Here is a 20,533-nt window from a genome sequence, read left to right on the forward strand (position 1 = left end):
TGAATTCAAAAGTTCATGCTCTTGTTTGGCATTTTTAGTCATGTCTGGCACTCTACCACTTGAGCTCTACTTCTTTTTTTGTTGTTGTTGGCTAATTAGAGATAAGAGTTTCTCAGATTTGTTTGCCTAGGCTGTCTTCAAGTCACAATTCTCAGAACTCGGCCTCCTAAGTACCTAGGACTATAGGTGAGAGCCACTGATTTGTGACCTTTTTTTTTTTTTTTATCATTATTAAAAAGTTATTTGTTATTTGTAAGGCTATTGTTATAATGTGGACCTTTTTGATGGTTTGGTCTAAGTAATAAATAATAAATGTAGAGAGACAAATCCTATATTTTCCTATATGTTATATCTATAGCCATTTTGTTATTTTGTCTACAAAAACTAATAGTTCATATTATAAACAATAGAAAAGTGGGGTATAGTTCTCAGAAGCAAGGATTTACCCCACAGCTAAATGTAAAACTTCCACACATGTTAGAACCAGTTATTGAATATAAGCTTTATCAGATAACTCCTGAGACAGTAAAGACCTATAATAAAAATGTATTTCCACATCATTAAATCCCCCAGAAATACTTGGAAAATCTAGACCTCGTCATCTTTTAGCTTGTCCTTTTATAATTATTTAATCTTAATCATTAACCATCTTGGTGACACATTCAAGGAGATCTCTTAAACTGCTTTAAAGGTCAGAATACAATCTATTTTCTAAGGAAAAAAATGTTCCCCATGACACTATTTTCTTGATAGTAATGGAATAATTATAGAAAGCTATTTCATTTCTAAAACAGAAGATTTCCATATTTTTACTAATAAGTCAGAAAGACATTGGGGATGAAATGAAACCTTTCTAAGTATTTGGTTGGCAATGTTTATGTGTTCATGACAGGCACATACCTCAGGTTTCAGTAACCAGCGAAAGGCCCAGCTCAATCGATTCTTTTTTTAGCAGAGGACAGCTAATGGTGACTCTGTATTAAAAGCCAGGAAGGGCAGGCTGTTAATGGGGTCAAAATACCACTAAAACTGCTTTGATGCTTCCCTCTCCATAAGTGGATAAAGGGAACAAACAAGGAATACCAACTAATGTCTGTGGTTCTGAAAGAGAAGAAATTGAAGAAATTTAGAATCTAGACAGAATAATGAACACTTGTAAAAGGCTTTACCAGTGGCTTTTCAAATGATGACGAAAAGGTCTTGCTTTCATTATCAGGAAGATAGCCAATAGCCGATGACAGTGTATGATTGTGCCTGAATCTTACAACTCACCCTGGGAACGGAGAGGTAGGACTAGGGCATTTTTTTTTGTCTCACTGGAAGTTTTCCAAATGCTGTCATTAAATCTGACAGTAGTTTAGGAGTCAATTCACATGCTCCCTTTACTGAAAGAATGCCCCTTGCCTCTCAGTAAGGAATGCTGTAAGAACAGCAACACACATGTGATGGGAGCTGTCAATATAAAATAACAGAAATCAGATCTCTAGTACTATTTTCGATACTCTGGGATCTGTGACTTTTATAACATTTTTCAGTTTCTGTGAGTTAAGACAAGGTTTGATTTGTTAACTTATTTTACTTTATTTTTGGTGTTGAAAGGCCTGGGCTCTGTCCCTGAGCTTTTTCACTCAAGGCTAGGACTCTACCACTTTTGAGCCACAGCTCCATTTCCAGTTTTCTGGTGGTTAATTGAAATCTCACAGAGTTTCCTGCCTGGGCTGGCTTTGAACTGTGATCCTCAGATCTCAACCTCCTGAGCAGCTAGGATGACAGGCGTGAGCCACCAGTGTCCAACTGTTAACTATTTTAATGTGTGTAAACTTATAAACCTTTCTACTTTGATCTTCCCTAATAGGTCAAAGTATCATCCACAATTCAATCTATATGGAATACTATTTCAGGGACTGAAGGTTTGTTAATAGTGTTATATTTTGACCCCTTCACTGTGAATATATGGTGCCTCTTTTTTTCTCCAACCAAAGAAAGATCAAGATTGGTGCTGAACTTCATGCTCTTTTCTGAATTATTTTTCTTTGTAAAATGTGTAAAACCAACAAAATTGTGTATGTTGTATGCACATCTGAGAGAAAACTTTATCCTTGTGATTGAGTTCAAGCACTTAAAATTGATTTTTGTTAACATTCAGGGATTTAAATTATAAACAAAGTGATCACTAAATGAAAACTTACTAGTGCACATGGCTTTCCAGGTTAATAAACTTGAAGAAAAAGTCCTTGTCAATGTTTCTAGCATAACATAAGTCATTTGAGAATATTCATTAACTCTGAGGGAATAGGAGAGAAAATTACATACATATGGCAGTTTCCTATTAAACGGATATAAATATACATTTCAACATTTGAAGTTAGCTATTTTTAGGCTAAAACTTGGATAACCTCACTATTTTTGGGGGGGGGGGGTCCGGTCGTGGGGCCTGAACTCTAGGCCTGGGAGCTGTCCCTCAGCTCTTCAGCTCAAGGCTAATGCTCTACCACTTGAGCCACAGCGCCACTTTTGGCTTTTTTCTTTTTGCTTATGTGGTACTGAGGAATGGAACCCAGGGCCTCAATGTATGCAAGGCATGTGCTCTACCACTGAGCCACCTTCCCAGCCCCAAGTTCACTATTTTTATAATTTAACATACTTTTCTCAGTAAAATATTATTGTTCATCTTCAGATTCAACAGAGATTTAAATTAATAAGTACTACAGCTGGAATTAGTAGATCTCAGGCTTACCAAGAGGTCTCAGCACTGAAGTTGTGAGTGATCACAAAATCATTCCACCAAGAGCTCCATGTTAGTCTCTGAGTCGATATTCCTGGAAGTAGGATTGAGATAAATTGAGGCTATAGGTTTTCATTGAATCCTTCTCAGACTTTGCCTTGCCTGTGTGCTTTATGAGGATCTTATAAAAATTTGGGAAACAGTATATACTAGAAAGACCACAATTCATGTATGAAAAAAAATCACAAATGAAACCTCATATTCTATGATTAATATGTCCTAATAAAAATATCCATAAAAAAAGACTTCACAATTGAATATACTGGATTTTCTCTGTGAATTAGTGAAAATTCCTACTATTAACATGAGTTATATGTGGAAAGTAGGAGCTTACTAATCAGAAGTTGTAACACCCCTTCCGTTCATATACTATATATATATGTATATGTGTGTGTGTATATATATGTATATATATATATATATGTATATATATATATATATACACACACACATACATATGAGATTATAAGGTGCTGGACATTGGTGGCTCACAACTCTAATCCTAGCTGCTCAGGAGGCTGAGATCTGAAGATCACCATTTAAACCAGCTCAGGCAAGAAAGTCCATGAGACTCATAACTCCAGTTAACCACCATAAAACCAGAAATGACACTGTGGCTCAAAGTGGTAGAATGCTAGCCTTGAGTGAAAAAGTTCAGGCACAACATCCAGGCACTGACCTACAACTACCACCAACAAGATTATAAGGTTATGCAAATTGCTGGATAAATTTGCATTTTACCAGCCTGTTTTCCCACCAGTTTATTTTAACCTGGAACATATAACCACAACAAACTGAACTCTGAAGTATTACTGTGAGCTTGGATACCTTAAGTATCTCTTAGTATAATACATTTATCTGAAAATTTTTAAATTATTTTGCATATTATAAAAGTGAAAAAGATCTTAGTCATTTTACCTCTAAGACTTTATCTCAGACAGTAAAACCAAATTATTCGTTGCTGGGTGCCAATGGCTCAAGCCTGTAAACCTAGCTGCGCAGGAGAGGGTGGAGATTGGGATTGTTGACATTCCTGGCTAGCCTGAGCAGAGATCACTAGACCTCATCTCAACAGAAAACATTCTCAGCTTGGTGACCTAACCCTGTCATGTTCCTAGCTACAGTGGGAAGTGTAACAGGAAGACTGCAATCCAGGCCCACCTGGGCAAAAACATGAGACCCTATCCCCAATATAACCAGAGCAAGGGAAGATGGAGGTGTAGCTCAAGCAGTAGAGCCACTGTCTAGAAAGTACAAAGCTCTGAGTTCAACCCAAGTACTGCAGTGTCCTGCCCCACTCCAAAATTCAAGTGTGTGCTATATACCATGGTGCAGCTGGCTTCTCTCCCAGAGGATGCTATTTTTGGCCCTATAGTTGTTTAGATATAGATGTCTATGCTAAATAATCATTCTGGATTTGATCAATGTGGAATATTTTAGTACTTTTAAGAAAGTTTATGCTTCCTTTAAAAGAGTAATTTGTAATGGATTTTTAAATGTGAAATTTAATACTAAAAACAAAACTCTTAAATGAACTTTGTAATTTAGATAATAATTTTTAGATAATAATTTTACTGTGGAAAAATGTGATATTCTCAGTAAATGCAATAAAATGTTTAGCAAATTCCTTTAAAGCTTTTTTCTATTGTATTTATAGAATTCTGGGGTTGGGGAGAAAACAATCCTGAAATGAGGGAAATGGTCTTGACTAGGAGAAGTAGCTGTGTGTAGTTCTAGTGTGTTAGGGCATTAATATTTTTCTGCAACAGGGAATGGATAGAAATAGATACCTCATGAGGCCATGGGTTCGATTCCCCAGCACCACATAAGCAAAAAGAAAAAAGCCGGAAGTGGCGCTGTGGCTCAAATGGTAGAGCGCTAGCCTTGAGCTAAAAGAGCTGAAGGACAGCACCCAGGCCCAGAGTTCAGGCCCCACGACCAGACCCCCCCCCCAAAAAAAAAATAGATACTTCAAACTTTCTTTTTTATTTTGTGATTCCAGTTTGATTGAACCCATGGCCTTCCCCATGCTGAGCAAGTGTTCCACCACTGAACTATACCCCAGACCCTAAGCTATTCTACTTGACTCCTTCTCTACATTATTTTCCCCTCTCTCACAGTTGACATATGTCATTGTTTGTTTTACTTACACTGATTAAACATTAAATTCAACTGCTACTCAGTGAGCTCATACTGAATGACAGCTTCAGGGGAAAGTCAAGAAGCAAAATGCAAGTAAAACAAATGAGCAAACAAAACCTCCTGTTCCTTTTCATTATGCCCACTGGGAAAAAACTTGACTCTGCAGTCAGAGGATGCTTATTATTGGATGGGCCCTCACTAAACAGCAAGTCATCATATGTTTAATGACACTAAAGAGATTTAACACATTAAATTTAAGGGTTTGTGATTTGTCACTTAATCCTACAGACATTTACATACCAGAAATGGCAGCCATTAGAAGGCCTTCAAGGGAATTGGAGAAAGAATAGATTTCTGGACCTACGCAGGATACAACTTTTATGAAGCAAAGGGACCATTCTAAATGAAAAAAAAAAGGAAAAAAATTTAATTCTTTCAGAAAGCCTAATTTGAAAGGCATATGACTATTTTAGATCAAAATTTTAGGACTGAAAATTCTCTCCTCAAAAATCACCTGTACGTAAGTCTATTTTTTTTTTCTTTCTTTCTTTCTTTTTTTTTTTGGGTCCGGTCGTGGGGCCTGACTCTGGGCCTGGGCGCTGTCCCTCAGCTCTTCAGCTCAAGGCTAACGCTCTACCACTTGAGCCACAACCACTTCCCGCTTTCTTTTTTTTCTTTTTGCTTATGTGGTGCTGGGGAAGTGAACCCAGAGCCTCATGCATGCAAGGCAAGCGCTCTACCACTGAGCCACCTTCCCAGCCCCAAGTCTAATTTTTTTTAATTCAGGAGTCTTTTAATTCCTGAATTCAGAGTCGCCAGCAGTGTCTTTTTTTTTTCTTTTTTTTTTTTGGGTCCGGTCGTGGGGCCTGAACTCTGGGCCTGGGCGCTGTCCCTCAGCTCTTCAGCTCAAGGCTAGCGCTCTACCACTAGAGCCACAGCGCCACTTCCGGCTTTTTTCTTTTTGCTCATGTGGTGGTGCTGAGGAATCGAACCCAGGGCCTCATGCATGCAAGGCAAGCACTCTACCACTGAGCCACCTTCCCAGCCCCCTCCAGCAGTGTCTTGAACCCTTTCAGAGACAGGACCCTCTCTACCCCCACGGTGATCCTCTCCTAGTGATCCTATCCATAGCCTCTCCGGTTTTCACCACCTTTTACTTGTACCTGTCACATTCAAGGGTGAACTTCCCTGGTAATTCCTGGATACTCATCAGATGGCTTTTGATCCACAGTTCAGTGTTTATGTGGGACAACGTTATTTTCATTGACCTGAGAACAACATTTGCAGCTTTCATCTCTGGAAATGACTTCATCTTGGAAGTCCTAAATGCCAACATTATATTTTTGTGGGTAACCAGGCTTGAATTTGAGCTTTTGCTCTCACTTGGATTTTTTTTCCACCCACAGTTGGCACTCTACTACTTGAACTACACCTCCAGTCTACCTTTTTGCTAATTAATAGTAGATAAGAATTTCTCAGACTTTTCTGCCTGGCTTCAAACTGAGATCCTCAGATCCAGCCTCCTGAACAGCCAGGATCACAGGTGTGAGCCACCAATACCAGCTCCAAAGGTCTTTCTTACACCTTCCCATTTCCACTGTATCTGCTCTTCAATTCCAAGTCCATCTTCCCACTGACTCTTTCATTTTCTCTCCATCTCTACTATGAATTCTCTTCCTTCCCTCAGTTCTCTAACCTCCAACCCAAACCCTTATCAACTTTACTGGTTACCTGCCTTTTCTTTCCTTTTCCAAAATAAAGAAACCTCAGGTTCTTCAGTTGTCTCTTCTATTTGTTGTCATCTTCCCATTGTCAATGGAATCATGTTCACCAGCATAGATGAATATATATGCATGCTATTATATTTCTCTCTTCTTGAAAAATAAGCCTTTCCATGATAATGACAATTTGCCTTGTGATAGTTAAAATGCGTTTGTGACTTTAACAAAGTATCACTATCCCACAATACTGTGAAATTTGTAAAACTTATGTAATCACTTAGTCTCAATAAAAAATTATTTAAAAATTAAAAAAATAAAAGAAAGCCTCTAAAAACCTTCATAGCTTTTGTAAGTATTGGTTTATTTCTATTTAGGAAGACAAAACCAAATGTTTTTCTTTGCTTTGCTTTTTTTTGCCAGCCTTGTCAGGGCTTGGCACTGTCCCTGAGCTTCTTTTACTCAAAGCTAACACTCTACCACTTGAGCCACAGCACCACTTCTGGCTTTTTCTGTGTATGTAGTACTGAGGAATCGAACCCAGGGCTTCATGCATGTTAGGCAAGCACTCTACCACTAAGCCACATTACCAGCCCCCCAAATGTTTTTCTTGAAAAATAGTATAATCATTCTCACTTTTATCTTCTTAATCTTCTTTCCTTTCTCTCCCTTACCCCCTCTCTTTCCTTCCTCCCTCCCCCTCTCTCCATTTCTTCTCTCTTCTTCTCTCCTCTCCTCCCCTCCTCCCTTCTTTTCACCTCTTTCTTCTCTCTCCCTATCCCTCCTTCTCTATTTCCCTCCCCTCTCCTCTACAGCTCTTCCCCTCCTTTTCTCTTTTCTCCCTATCCTTCCTCTTCTCTTCCCCTCCCCTCATTCAGCTCATTCAGCTTCCTTGCTGATGGTTGGTGCTCTACCACTTAAGCCACACCTCTAGCCTGGCTTTTTGCTGGTTAATTAGAAATGGATTTCTTTGCTTGGCTTGGCTTTGAATCTTGATCCTCTAGATTAGTAGCCCCCTGAAGTAAGCCACTGACATCCTGCTTGTCTTAGTATTTTTAAGCATTTCCCTAGAGACAGAGCTGCACTAAGTCCACAGTGCCAGGGTTGGCCCTGAGAAGAGTCTGGATGGCATGGTGTGCCCGTAAGTTCATAGGCCTGCTCTTTCTGATATGGGCTTGATACCTCCACTCATCCATATGTTTTTCCTTTAATTTGATAAGTTTATAGGTGGGAATGTTCTAGTTGCTTACTTATTTCTGTCCAGATGGTTGTTTACTCTCATAAACAAAATGTGAAGTCATTCTGTTTGTGTACTCATCCTCAAAATGGAGCAGTTTAGGTTAGAACTATTGCTTTACAAAATGGAGTAAGTCAAGTCTAAGCACAGTTAGAAAACTGCTGACGTAGACAACAGAACAGCCCAAAGCAGGCCTGGCCTGTTCTCTTCAATTCCAAGTTAGATCTCTGTTCTCTCTGCTATTTTGTCCCTCCCCCAAGTATGGCTTCTACTAGCATCAAGGAAGTCTTTAACACCAGGCCTGCACTCTCAGACCAGGCCAGCTTTCTGGCCTCATTTTCTCCCAAGTGCCCTTCATGATGCTCCAGCTCCTCTGCTAAAGAAGAAGGTTTTTATTTCTTCAACATGCCACACCTTGCTTCTGCTGCTCTCTCCCTTACTCTTCCTGCCCAGGGAGCTCACTTGTTACTACCCCTCACAGGAGAAATCCTCAACTCCACCCCACCCCGAAACCCCTCTGCATTAAATCTTTATTCCTTTATTCTACGACTGTAGTGGGATTTGAATTCAGGATCTTGAGCTTGCTGAGCAGAGGGGAGTGTGCTCTGTTGTTTGTGTTCTCTGCTTTACTTTTCATTACAGTACTTACTACTATTTAACATTGAGACTGGCCTGTACCATTTGCTCCACTCCTACAGAAATGGGATGATGCGGTGAGAAGGTGGGTGCAGATCTAGCCAACTCCATCTTGTTTCTGTTAGGAAAATGGAGGAGAACAGAAAAGGAATAGGCTGGACTCCATCATCAACAGGCGAGGACTGTTCATTGAGGAACAGCGAGGGGCACAGACCTTCCCGTGGGTGGTTGTACCTGAAAGTTGGGACAGGAGCTGGGTTTTATAGGAGGTTCAAGCAGGAGGCAGAGGTTAATGAAAAAGCCACTAGGTCAAGGAAGGTGGGGGCCTTTCAGCTGGGCCCACAATGGGATGTTTACAGCTGGGCTTAGGCGGGTTACCCTGCCTGCACTTCAAACAAGTTCACACATACCTGGGATTTTGCCTGGCATCTGAATGGGCCTGGGACAATAGGGTGGGGGTCAGTCCTTCAGTTTCCCATGCCATCTTGTTTTCTTTTCTTTCTTTGGAGTTCTCTCATACCTTGGATCTCAGGAATGACAGGTTTCATTGATAAATATTTCAAGACATAAAACTAAAATTAACCCCCTAAGGTATGGAAACCTCTTTGGCATCAGGAGAGCTCTTGGCAGCCACCTAGCTCTGTGGAGATTTCTGAGATAATGGCCTTAGGTAATGATCAACCATCCCACAGCCAGTACAGGCCCACCTGGACTGCTAGCACAGTAATGCTCAATCCTTTGTTTCTTCCCCCAGTGAAGGCCTTCAAGACAGATTTTTAGGTCATTAAGCCTCTGCTCTTCCCAGTGTAGTCATACTATTAATAGAGATCCTTTCTTGCTTTAATTGGCTTCCTGAGACAGGTCTTGCTTTTGGGACTCTGTGGAGCCAGGCCTTTGCCTTAACTCTACTAACAAGGTAGTATTACAAGTCTACTAGTTTGTTGTCTGTCATGTCCATGAGGGCAGAAATTTGTCTTTCGTTTTTCTTTCACTGTTTAGAGCAATGCTTGGCACATAGTAGCTATTCAATAACTAATGACTAAATAAGAGTTTTTACTTTTGTTAGATTTAAAAATTAAAAAAACAACAACACTGCTATTGGGGGTTCCTAGTTTAGCAGCACAATAGCCCTTTGTCATTATGGAAGAAATTTCAGATTCCTGCCAAGGTTTTGGACTTTTCTGAGCAAGTAATTACCTGGTGTAGCAGATGGCGGTTACCAAACACGAATGGCTGAAAGCCACCTGGAAGGCCCAGGTTTTCCTTTTCTCCAAGGCAGAGCAGGATGGAGCTCTTTGGAGAAGTGGCCTTCTCTATCCACAGATGGAGCAAGACCCTGCTGTGCTCAGGGGATCCACAGCCAGAGAGTGCTTTCTTTCTTGCACAGTCTCATTGACCTTCCAGTCTTTTAGGAAACTGAAATAACTATGATACAGAATAGAGTGTGTGAAAAGATCGAAGAGCCACACAACCATATAAGAATTCACACTTGCAGTTTGGGTGTTTAAAGAACTACTATTAAATTCAACAGTTATTGAAGATCAACTGGGTGCTGGGCACTCTATGCTAAAGAATAAGAGAAAGCAATAGAAAAGATTATTATGAACAAAATATAATGTATGTATGCCTGAAAGACTAGGGTGTAATGAGTGCACACATATGCGTGCGCACGCGCGCGCACACACACACACACACACAAACACACACACACACAAGAAATTAATGACAGGAAAGTAGAGTTGCCCATTTCGGGTAGGGGATGCCAGCAGAAGCAGAGGGAGTTGTCTAGGAGAGTGAACGAAATTAGAATGATGAAACCTGGTTGGGTAGTTTTGGGATGGGGAGTAGGGGAAGAAGTGATGGAAGGAGTGAGTTTGACCAATATATATTGAATGCACATGAGGGAAATTTTACAATAACCTCCCCGTCTTCTTGTACAATCAATATACGCTTAGAAAAGAGATACAGCATCTGCCAGGTGTCATGGTACACATCTGTAATCCTACCACTTCAGAGCCTGCGGCAGGATGACTGTGCAATGCCAGCCTGAGCTACATAGAGAATTTCAGGACAGCCTGGGCTGCACATAAATGTGAGAATTCTGCATGACATATTAGATAGATTAGAATTATGCATAAAGAAGGGAAACTAGACCAGCTTCAAGACAGACAGGAGGGTGGGAAAAGGCTCCCTAGAGGAAGCACCACCTCTGCCGATAAGAATGGTTCTGCTATGACAGAAAAACTATTATAGCTCCTCTCTTCCCCTGATTACAACTAAAAATTTTGTGACAAAATACAAATACTCTGAAAAGTAAATAAAGGATTGTGGAAGGGGGGAGGTCAAAACTACAAAAAGAAACATATAAGAAGAATGAGCTTCCTGATTTTGTTTCTTATTTCCCTTTATGGATTTATTCCAAAAGAAGACCTTTGTGGGTGACATGGGTAGTTAAAATCAGATAGAAACCCCAATCTTTCTGATCTAAGGAACTGAAGAAGAGTCTCAGCTGGAAAGTGAGTAGAAAGAGGGAGAGAGTTAGTGAAGATGATTCCTAGTTCTGTGTATGAACTCACATAATGTCATGGTTTATCTTGGGCTGCCCTTGTGTGGGAGAGACCTCCCAAAGAAGCATGACAAAGACATTGAGAATGGATGTAAGCTATGGCCTAAGTCTCTGTAGTATGTATGCAAGACCTCTGAGTCTGACCTCTGAGTAGTATGTGTTCAAGACAGGCTGAGAGCAGCTAAGCAGAGACTGAAAACTGAACTGAGATAGGAACCATCATCCACAGAAGCCGATACAAAACTTGCAATATGTTCTTAGGTGATTCATGCTTTAACAAAATCAAGGTTATCCAGAAGATGTTAATAAGATCCTGTGTACAATGTAGCTGCTACAAAGCTCAAGATAAATAGAAAATCACCTTTCATACAAAGAATCAGGAAAATCCCAAGAAGAAAGATGCCTATCCTGAGATAGCAGAAATTGGCATGTGAATTTGGGGGTCCCCACACAAAGCAGGCAGATATTCTTACTCCTGGGGGGCAGAGATAAGGCTGCTTCTTCCTGGAAGAGCAAAGGTAGTTGGGCTGTTTTACTACTGATAACGAAGCAGGGCTCAGATCCTATAACCTTATCACAACAATCATCAGAGCTTTCCAAACAGTTCCCACATTTCTCCGGGTCTCAACAAACAGCATATTTCCTGACCCGGGGGCTTGTGAGAGACCAGTATTTTGATTCTCAGGGATGGGGGAAAACTCCTGGTATATTAAAAAGGGAGTTAGTTTTGTTTCCCCCCAACAGAGATAAGTGTAAAAATGGAAGTTGTTAGCCCAATGAGCTCCCTTCCCATAGCTTAGCATGTATCTTCCCCTTTCCACAGCTTAGCATGCTCCTTTCCTAGGCAACACTAGGCCCATGTAGTAAAGGCAGAAAATAATCAACCAGGAAATAATCAGCCTCCAACTCCCTCTACCTTGGGATGGCACTTCTCTGGGGTAGCTACCACAATACAAAGCAACAAGAGCCCCGTAGGGTGACCTTCAGAGCCCCGTAGAGTGACCTTCAGGTCTGGGCAGTTGCAGGACCCTTATCTACTATTTAGACAGCAGCCATAAATTCTAGTCTGCCATGATGAAACCCCTGGCCCTCATGTCTACACCAGGGTCTCCACCTCCTAGCCCCTTCTAGCCCCCCTAGACCTCCTAGGTTATATAGGTCACCTCAGACAATAGCCAGTGCTTCTCACTTCTCCCTTGTAAGGTGCTGGCCCCTTTCCCAGCAATAAACCTTTTCTTTGTTCTTTTTCCCTAGATGTCTGCATGGTTTTCTAATATACTCTAACAGAAGTTTTCAACCAAGAAACAGAAGGGAATCAATTGGGCATCTTTGAACTAATAAGTACAACATTGGAAATAAAAAGTTCATTGAGTGGAGCACTGGTGGTTCAGGCCTGTAATCCTTCCTACTCATGAGACTGAGATCTAGAAAAATGTGGTTCAAAGACAGCCCAAGGAGAAAAGTCTGTGAGATTCTATCTCTAAATAATCAGCAAAAATCAGGACTAGGGTGTAGCTCAAGTGGTAAAGTGCCAGCCGAACAAGCAAATTGAATAAGCATACGGTCCTGAATTCAAACCCCAGTACTTCCCCTCTCCCCCCAAAAGAGAGATCTATGCAAGTAACATTGGCACAACTTGCTGATAAACTGAGGAGCAAGATCTCACATTCATTCCTTACATACATGACAAGACTGGATGGTGGTGGCAAGCCCAGGAACCACAGGAGTGGGAGCAGGCCTGTTGATAGTGACATGAGCTCAGTTGAAGAAATCAAGATAAATCATTGTGAAGATTGATATATGTGGAAATTATTTTTTGATCTGTTAAATCTCATCTTGCCAATAGCAACACGTTGGCCATGTCCAAACTTCCTTGTTCAGAATTCACCTCTCTTTACCATATGGACCTAGCCAGCCTCTCTCACATCATCTTCCATTCTCCTCATATGCCTTTTATTTCAACCACACCAAACTTTTCTCAAAGATACCTTTCCAAACGCTTTAATCTAGAGTAAGCTCTCTCCCTCTGTACATCCCCTTTATAATAATGATAATTTTTAAGTTCTCTTAAATCACCACCTATTTGCCTTTAATGTATTCAATCATTAAACTGAAAGTCCATAAACTCCATGAAGAGTAGAACTGTATCTTTTTTCTGTGCACTATTTCCCCCAAATTTGTCATGTCATAGGAACCTTTGAACTTACAGATGCTTTCTGTCCCAACATGCCTTTCCCTTTGGCAAATTCTAAGACCCAGGTGGAATGTCATCTTCTCAGAGGAAACTTGTACAACTCTCCCAAGTGGAATGAATTCTACCCTTATACATGTCACCCTCATATTTATATTGTTTTCTCACTTCTCCCTTGGCAAAAATCATGTTAATAATCAGTTTCTAAAGAGCCTACCTAGCATGTGTGAGGCCGTGGGTTCTACCACCGGTACTGAAAAAAAAAAACCTGCATATATTGCTTCCACTAAAATATATCTCAAAGCATACTTTCTATCTCTCCATAGTAACTGCACATTTTTTTTTTGAGACAGAGCCTGCTATGTAGCCCAGGTTGGCCTTGCATTCCAGATGCTCCTGACCCAGTTTGACAAATACCTACGATTATACAAATGCTGAAACAGCAGGACAGACCTGGTTATCATACTGATGTTCCAGATAGAGTTACTGAACCTTTCCATGTACATATTGTGGAAATTATCTAGAAAACTTCTCCAATAGTCTAAGCAAGAAAGGAGAACAAGAACTATAAGGCAGAGGGACTGTTGAGTGGAAACCTGATTTCAGACTCATTTCTGAGGTAAACTGGGAAGACTCAATGATCACGTGGATGAAGCTGGAAAGCAAAGAATGATGAGATTTTTTTTTTTTTTTTTGGTCGGTCATGGGGCCTGAACTCTTGGGCCTGGGCGCTGTCCCTCAGCTCTTCAGCTCAAGGCTAGCACTCTACCACTTGAGCCACAGCGCCACTTCCCGCTTTTTTTTTTCTGCTTATGTGGTGCTGAGGAATCGAACCCAGGGCCTCAGGCATGCAAGGCAAGCGCTCTACCACTGAGCCACCTTCCCAGCCCAAGAATGATGAGATTTAAGGGTTGTAGTCCAACAGCATAAGTGGGTGAGAGGGAGGGATAGAGGACTAGGAAGGAGCAAGAAGAGAGAGGGAGGCGTGCGGGTGTGGGGGTCAGAGAGGAAGAAAACTAGTGAAGCACATTTTGGTAGATAATGGAACAGTTCTTTTTTTTTTTTAAACGAAATACTCATTTTCTTGGATTTTTATTTTGATCATAATTGAGTCCTGCAGGTGTTAACAGTGTTTTTTTTTTTTAATTGTGAAAATAGTGTACAGAGGGGTTACAGTAACATGGGCAAGGAAATGAATACATTTCTTATCAAGCATTGTAGCCTCCTCCTTCGTTTCCCCTTCCCATCCCTTCCCATCTTCCCCCCCGCCCCCCAGGAAAAGTTCTTGTATCCACGTGATGAAAGAGAGCAAGGGAAAACAGGTAAAGATGTGGCTTTCTCAGCACAGCTACTCTGTGCAGTGTCACGCCCTGGCCTAGTTGACATCCACACAACCACTGCAGTATCTTAGGAGGAAGCTTTGACCCGGATTATTTCTTCTTCCTCCTCCTCCTCCTCTTTTTATGGTTATTATACAGATGATGCACAGAGGGGTTGCACCAGTCAAGTTACAAAGTCAAGGGGTTATGCAAGGCAAGCACTGCGCGCGTGTCTTTTTGCACACGGTCGCGCTTCCCTGGCTCTCTCCCAGTTTTCTGTCCCCAGCTCCAGTTGTGCGGCCCACTTTCAACCCAGTGCCCAAGAGTGCCGCTGTGTTTCCTCTTCCTCACCGTAAGCAGAGCAGAGGTCCAGGACGGGTTAATTGAGACAGTGCATGCCAGTGCTGGCTGGCGCGGCCTCGTGAATGCGTGCGTGATGAAAGCGGGCCGACGGGCTGGAAACGCGCGCGGCACGCGCACCGCGCCAAGGTGGGAACTTTGAATTTGTCCAAGCACACACGTGTTTGCGCTCCCTTCTGCTCCGACAGCGCGATCTGCACACGCGCGCTCCGGCTTTGGTCCTCAGGCACCGGCGCGGCATCCTGCCCTGGACTCCGCGGGGGCGACGCTGCAGCGCCCCTGGCGGCCACTCGAAGCACTGGTCCTCCACGCTCGACCAGCGCAGCGCAGAGCCGCCTCCCGCTCCCGCTGCCCCCACTGCCCCCACCGCGAATCCTGCGGTCTCCTTGGCAACGCGGTCTGCTTCCGGTCTGGAGCCCAGCCCGCGTTTGGCAGCAGACGTCATTTCCGCCAGCCGCTTGGCGCGGGTGTCTGGCAGTTGCCGGTTGCGTGTCTGCTCCACCGCCAGCCTCGGCGGAGTCCCAAGGCCGAAGTCCGAAGTCCAGCTTCGCCAGGCCGTGCCTGTGTCCAGCCCCTGGGGGAGTGGGCATCTGGAGGGACGTCCGGGCCGGAGGGCCGGGAGTTGGGGGCCGTGGGCAGCTGGAGCGTTCTCCGGGGCGGCCAAGCTGGAGCTGGAAGCGGACTTCCGTGGGGCCGGGCCTGCGGGGCAGCGGCCGCCCCAGGCCGAGGCCCGGGCGGAGAATGCGACGAAGACGGAGGCCGTGGAGGGCTCCCGGCGGGGCAGCCGCGGCCAGCGCCTGCTGCGCTGGTTCACCACCGCGGCCGTGTATCTGGCCTTCCTGGGGCTGGTGAGAGCTGGGGCTGCGACCCCCGAGAGCGGAGAGCGGAGAGCGGGGCGCGAGCCGGTGTCTTCCGTGCGCTAACGCTTGACTGCTCCCTTCACCTCCTGCGCACGGAGCCATCCACTCTGTCTAACACGGGGCATAATTCTGATCAGTAAGGGTTACAATCCAGTGCGAAGCTGATTTTCCTGATGTGTTCCAACTGCAGCAAACTCTCCTCGGTGCTGGATGGAGGCACAAGATACGATGCGCTCCGCCTCCAACTTACAAACACAAGCCTGCCTTTTGTGGGATTTCTTTATGGCGATGTGGCTAAAAATGAGGCCAACTGCTAAATTTTGCAGCTAGGGAAATAATGTGCAAAAGGAAAGTGACTCCTGAATCTGATTAATTTCGCTACCCACAAGCCAGTTTTACTTCCCAACTTTTTTTTTTTTATTATTATTATAAAGGTGATGGACAGAGGTCTGGTGATAGTTAAATCCGTCAAGTAATGAGCACATTTCTTTTTGGGCAATGCAATCTCTTCCCCCAATCTCAGTCTCTCTCACAATCCACTTTTAACCAGCTCTTCAGCTTTTGCTAGCACAATGGACAAGGGTAGACTTGCCTTTTGCCAACTCCCTAAGCTACACCTCCATTATTTATTAAAAACTCACTCTTTAAACTCGATGATTATGATCCTTGGAGATGGAAGCTGGAGCCTTGGGAAGGAGAATCACTTCTGGTCATTGAGCATCTCTGGAGTCTGAGGCAGAATTCTTTGTTAGAATGTTTTAATGGAGGAACAGAGAAGAGGAGGAAAGAAGTCCCTGTAGGTGCTTGGTGGGGCTGGCACTTGTTGTATGCTGGCTCTTGGAAGTCCTTAGAAGACATGACACAGAGTGGAGCCAGAACTCTGACTTTGTCCTATACTAAGTGCTTACTGTGTGCCTGTGCCTACTCTTGCTCCATAGTCTTGTACTGTTCCTTCTAGGGCTGGGGGCGCCTGTCTTTGGAGCAGCAGTACAGTCAGAAACAGTTACATTTCACAGCTAAATTGGAAATGATTTTTCCATAAAGGATTCAAAGAATTTTCTGTGAAAGCCATCTAGTAGCTCTTATTTAGAATTAATTTTGGGGGGAGCGGGTCCGGTCCTGGGGCCTGAACTCGGCCTGGGTGATGTCCCTCAGCTCTTCAGCTCAAGGCTAGCACTCTACCACTTGAGCCACAGTGCCACTTCTGGCTTTTTTTTCTTTTTATGTGGTGCTGGGGAATCGAACCCAGGGCCTCAGGCATGCAAGGCAAGCGCTCTACCATTGAGCCAACTTCCCAGCCTCGAATTAAATTATTTAATAAGGCAAATGATCAGTTTCTTTGCACAAAAATAAGGTTTAGATGGTAGGCAACACTTGAACTAACAACTATTCACTTAAGAGTCTTCTCAGGTAGTGCCTATTGACAACAAAAAAGTGACATATAGAAACTGTAAATTTGCCTCCTTTGCGCATTTCTGGGCGGCATGCAGCCTGGGATGAGATGGCTGCCTGACTGCTCAGCTCCTTCTTCCCAGAATATTCCCAGGCTGCAGTTTGTTGACAGAAGGTGGTTACAGACCCCTGTATTCACAGGCCTGTGAGGCAGCTTTAGGCTATCAATGATAGTGCCCCTTAAACCTTAAGCATTGACAGCATTTTCATTGGAATAACTGATCAATTTTGCTTCAATATGAAATGCATAGTTTGTAGTGGCAAAGCAGCTGAGTAATTCCTTAAGCTTTCTACACGTGTCTGTTTGCCATTTGATACACAAAAGGGTGGCTGCATTCACTTTTCCTGTCTTGAGGGCATTCATCACATCAGGGAGACTTCAGTATGACAGTCAACAGAATATAGCCAGAAGCTAAAGTACACTCCTTCATATGTGTCTTCAAGAACCAAACATGCTGGGCAGTGGTGGCTCAATCCTGTAACCCTAGCTACACAGGAGGCTGAGATCGTGGTTGAAAGCCAGCCCAGGCAGGAAAGTCCATGAGACTCTTATCTCCAATAAACCACCAGAAGACCAGAAGTGGCACTATGGCTCAAGTGCTAGAATTCTTGCCTTGCCTGAAGAGCTGAGGGACAGTGCCCAGGCCCACTAAAAAAAAAAAGACATCAAATGGTGTAAGTCCACATATTAAAGAAGGTCAACAGTATTCTAGCACTAGTAGTTGTTATTCTTGTTCAGGGCATGATGTGATTAATAATCATTGTTGGCTGTAAGACACATCCAGTTTTGTAGTTTGCCTAGTAACAAAGCCATAGGAACCTGGAGACTCCCTAAAAATGAAAATCAGAAAACCTTTAAACCTTTACTGTCCATCATTCAGGATGTCTGAAAAGCAACATTTGGAGGAGAGTATAGAGAATGATATTGGATTCTATCTAGGGATTCAACTGAGGGCTTTCTGCATACTAAGCTAAACACATGTTCTACCAAGTGATCTATTCCAGCCCTTTAGCTAACTTGTGTAGGAGTGAAATCAAGGGTGTGATAGGCACAACGTTGGATTTTGTTTTCAGCACCACACACAAACCTCCAACTTGGACAAAACTAATGCTAAATTTTGTCCCAGGTTAATTGGTTTCAGTTACTATTAATATTCTCACCTGCCTTCCAGAGAGTTGGTTCAACACTTCTGAGCTGGGAGGTCTAATGGGCTACAAGATTGAAATTTCCCCACCATACAGGTTAGCTTTAAATTCCATGTAAGGAGCATCTCACTTATTGGCAAGAGTGAGTGCCAAGAACCTATTAGAAACTTTCCTTAGGGGAAACTACTTTATCTCTATCTATGTAAAGGCTAATTTGGAATATTGAATGCTTTGGCCTCTGGTTATAGGAAATAAGGAAACTTGGAGGGAAAAATCTATTCATAAGATAGGAGTGAACTACAGTATGAGTGGCATTCAAAGCAATCAGGATGTTGAACCAAGGGAACAGATTGTAGAACCAGTGCAGTCTCTGGCACTGGAATAGATCGCCACCTAGTGGGACTTAGCAGAAGCAATTTGTTACCAATAAATCTGCAAACTTCTAAAAAAGATGTAATGAGAAACTTACTTTAAACCCTTAATTAGCATGCTATAAGGATATATAACCTTATTTACTGAAAAGAACCTTACTGAATTTGGTACTGTGACAAATGGCTAATTTCTTTACCCACACAGATATTTTCTAGCTCTTATGCATTTACATTTCACTGAAGAAATCACTAGGTAGGGTTTATCTCCTTCCTCCCCCGCCCCCCTCGTCTTTTGTATTGTGCTGGTACTAGAGCTTAATCTCAGAGCCTGGTACTCACACTTGGCTCCTTCACTAATGGCTGGTGCTCTACCATATGCCCTATGACTCCGGGCATTTTTGCTGTGTAATTGAAGATAAGGTTTTGTAGACTTCTCTGCGTAGGCTAGCTTTGAACTAATATCCTTGGATCTCAACCACCTGAGTAGCTAGAATTTCAGGTGTGAGCCACTGGTGCCCAGCTTTGAAGTAAGTTTCTTCTAGTTGACACTGACTGGTTGTTCACTAGCAGTGTAAGAAACAAGCAGTGATGTCTAGAATATCAGAAGCACTGTCCTCCCTGTGAGACTTCAAGGTGACTTATTGGGAACATGAAGCAGCCCTGGCAGGATTGGAATTGTTTCTGGATTCGGAGGTGTTCACATCAAACAACTTCTGTGTTTCCTTACTACAGCCTTCTCCTTTGCCAAGGCCATCTGAACATGTGGTGCAGGGATTTTCCTGTAAGGAGGAGAGGGGGGGAAGAGAAGGGAGGGAGAATAGGTAATAGTGGAAAAGGAGTACAGCCATTCCATGCGGGCGAGATGTCTTCTCTGTGGTGTTGGGGAAGCTGTCAAGGGTACCATGTCACCTACTTCTGGGAGAAACATAGCTGGGCAGATTTACCATACACTCAGCTTTACCATATGCTCCCCAACAGGTGTGCAGTTTCAAGATTCTGGCAAGTCCACTTTGAGTTGAGAGGTTAGATGTAAATGGGAGGTTTGGGAGTTTGTCGAGAGAATCACCTGGTATGAACACTTTACCAGCGTCAGGGACTTAATGAGATTGTTTCCAAAAGACCACATCCAGGTTCTAGAGCATCACTTCCTGTTGCCATCAATTGCAGGTGGGGGTCCTGAAGGGCTTCTTTGCCCCAGTGAGAATGTGTTTGACACAATGCATTAAAGCCTGGCACTCCTGAGTCAGGTGAGCCTATGAGAGGAGGCTGCATGAAGGTCTGCTATTAGCCTAGACTACTTCAGCAAGGCCAGTCTCTGCTCTTCTGTGAGAATGGGTCTGATTGGCATCAATTGTCGCTATCTTGGATGAAGGCACTCCAACCCAGTCTGTTGGCTTTGCCTAATGATTATCACCTCAGTGATGAGATGTGCAGAGAAGTGAGGTCTTTGGGTTGATTCAGCCGGAATGCCCCATGAGAAAAGCACATGTGCCAGCTGCTACCATTGCAGCTTCAGCCTTTTCTGCATGGGAAGCTTCCCTTCACGCAGTAAATGTGCATGGAAGGTGGCAAGGGAGCAAACCTCACCTGTATACATTCAAACAAACCAGCGGGTGCCAGAGTGGAACAGTTAAACATTCATTGTTCTACTAAAATTATGGACTTGATGAACATTGGTTAGAATCTTTTTTTTTTAAATTAATGATATGAGCCACTGGGCACCGGTGGCTCATAGCTGTAATCTTAGCTA

The 20,533-nt window shown here is 43.1% G+C and overlaps 1 pseudogene; it reads left to right on the forward strand.

The window, feature by feature from the left end:
* The first annotated feature begins 15,721 nt into the window (after window positions 1-15,721).
* The window catches only part of LOC122115877, a 36,369-nt pseudogene continuing 31,557 nt past the window's right edge, over window positions 15,722-20,533 (forward strand).

The sequence above is a fragment of the Dipodomys spectabilis genome, unplaced genomic scaffold, assembly GCF_019054845.1.
Source record: "Dipodomys spectabilis isolate Male_0828 unplaced genomic scaffold, ASM1905484v1 ptg000001l, whole genome shotgun sequence".
Lineage (NCBI taxonomy): Eukaryota > Metazoa > Chordata > Mammalia > Rodentia > Heteromyidae > Dipodomys > Dipodomys spectabilis.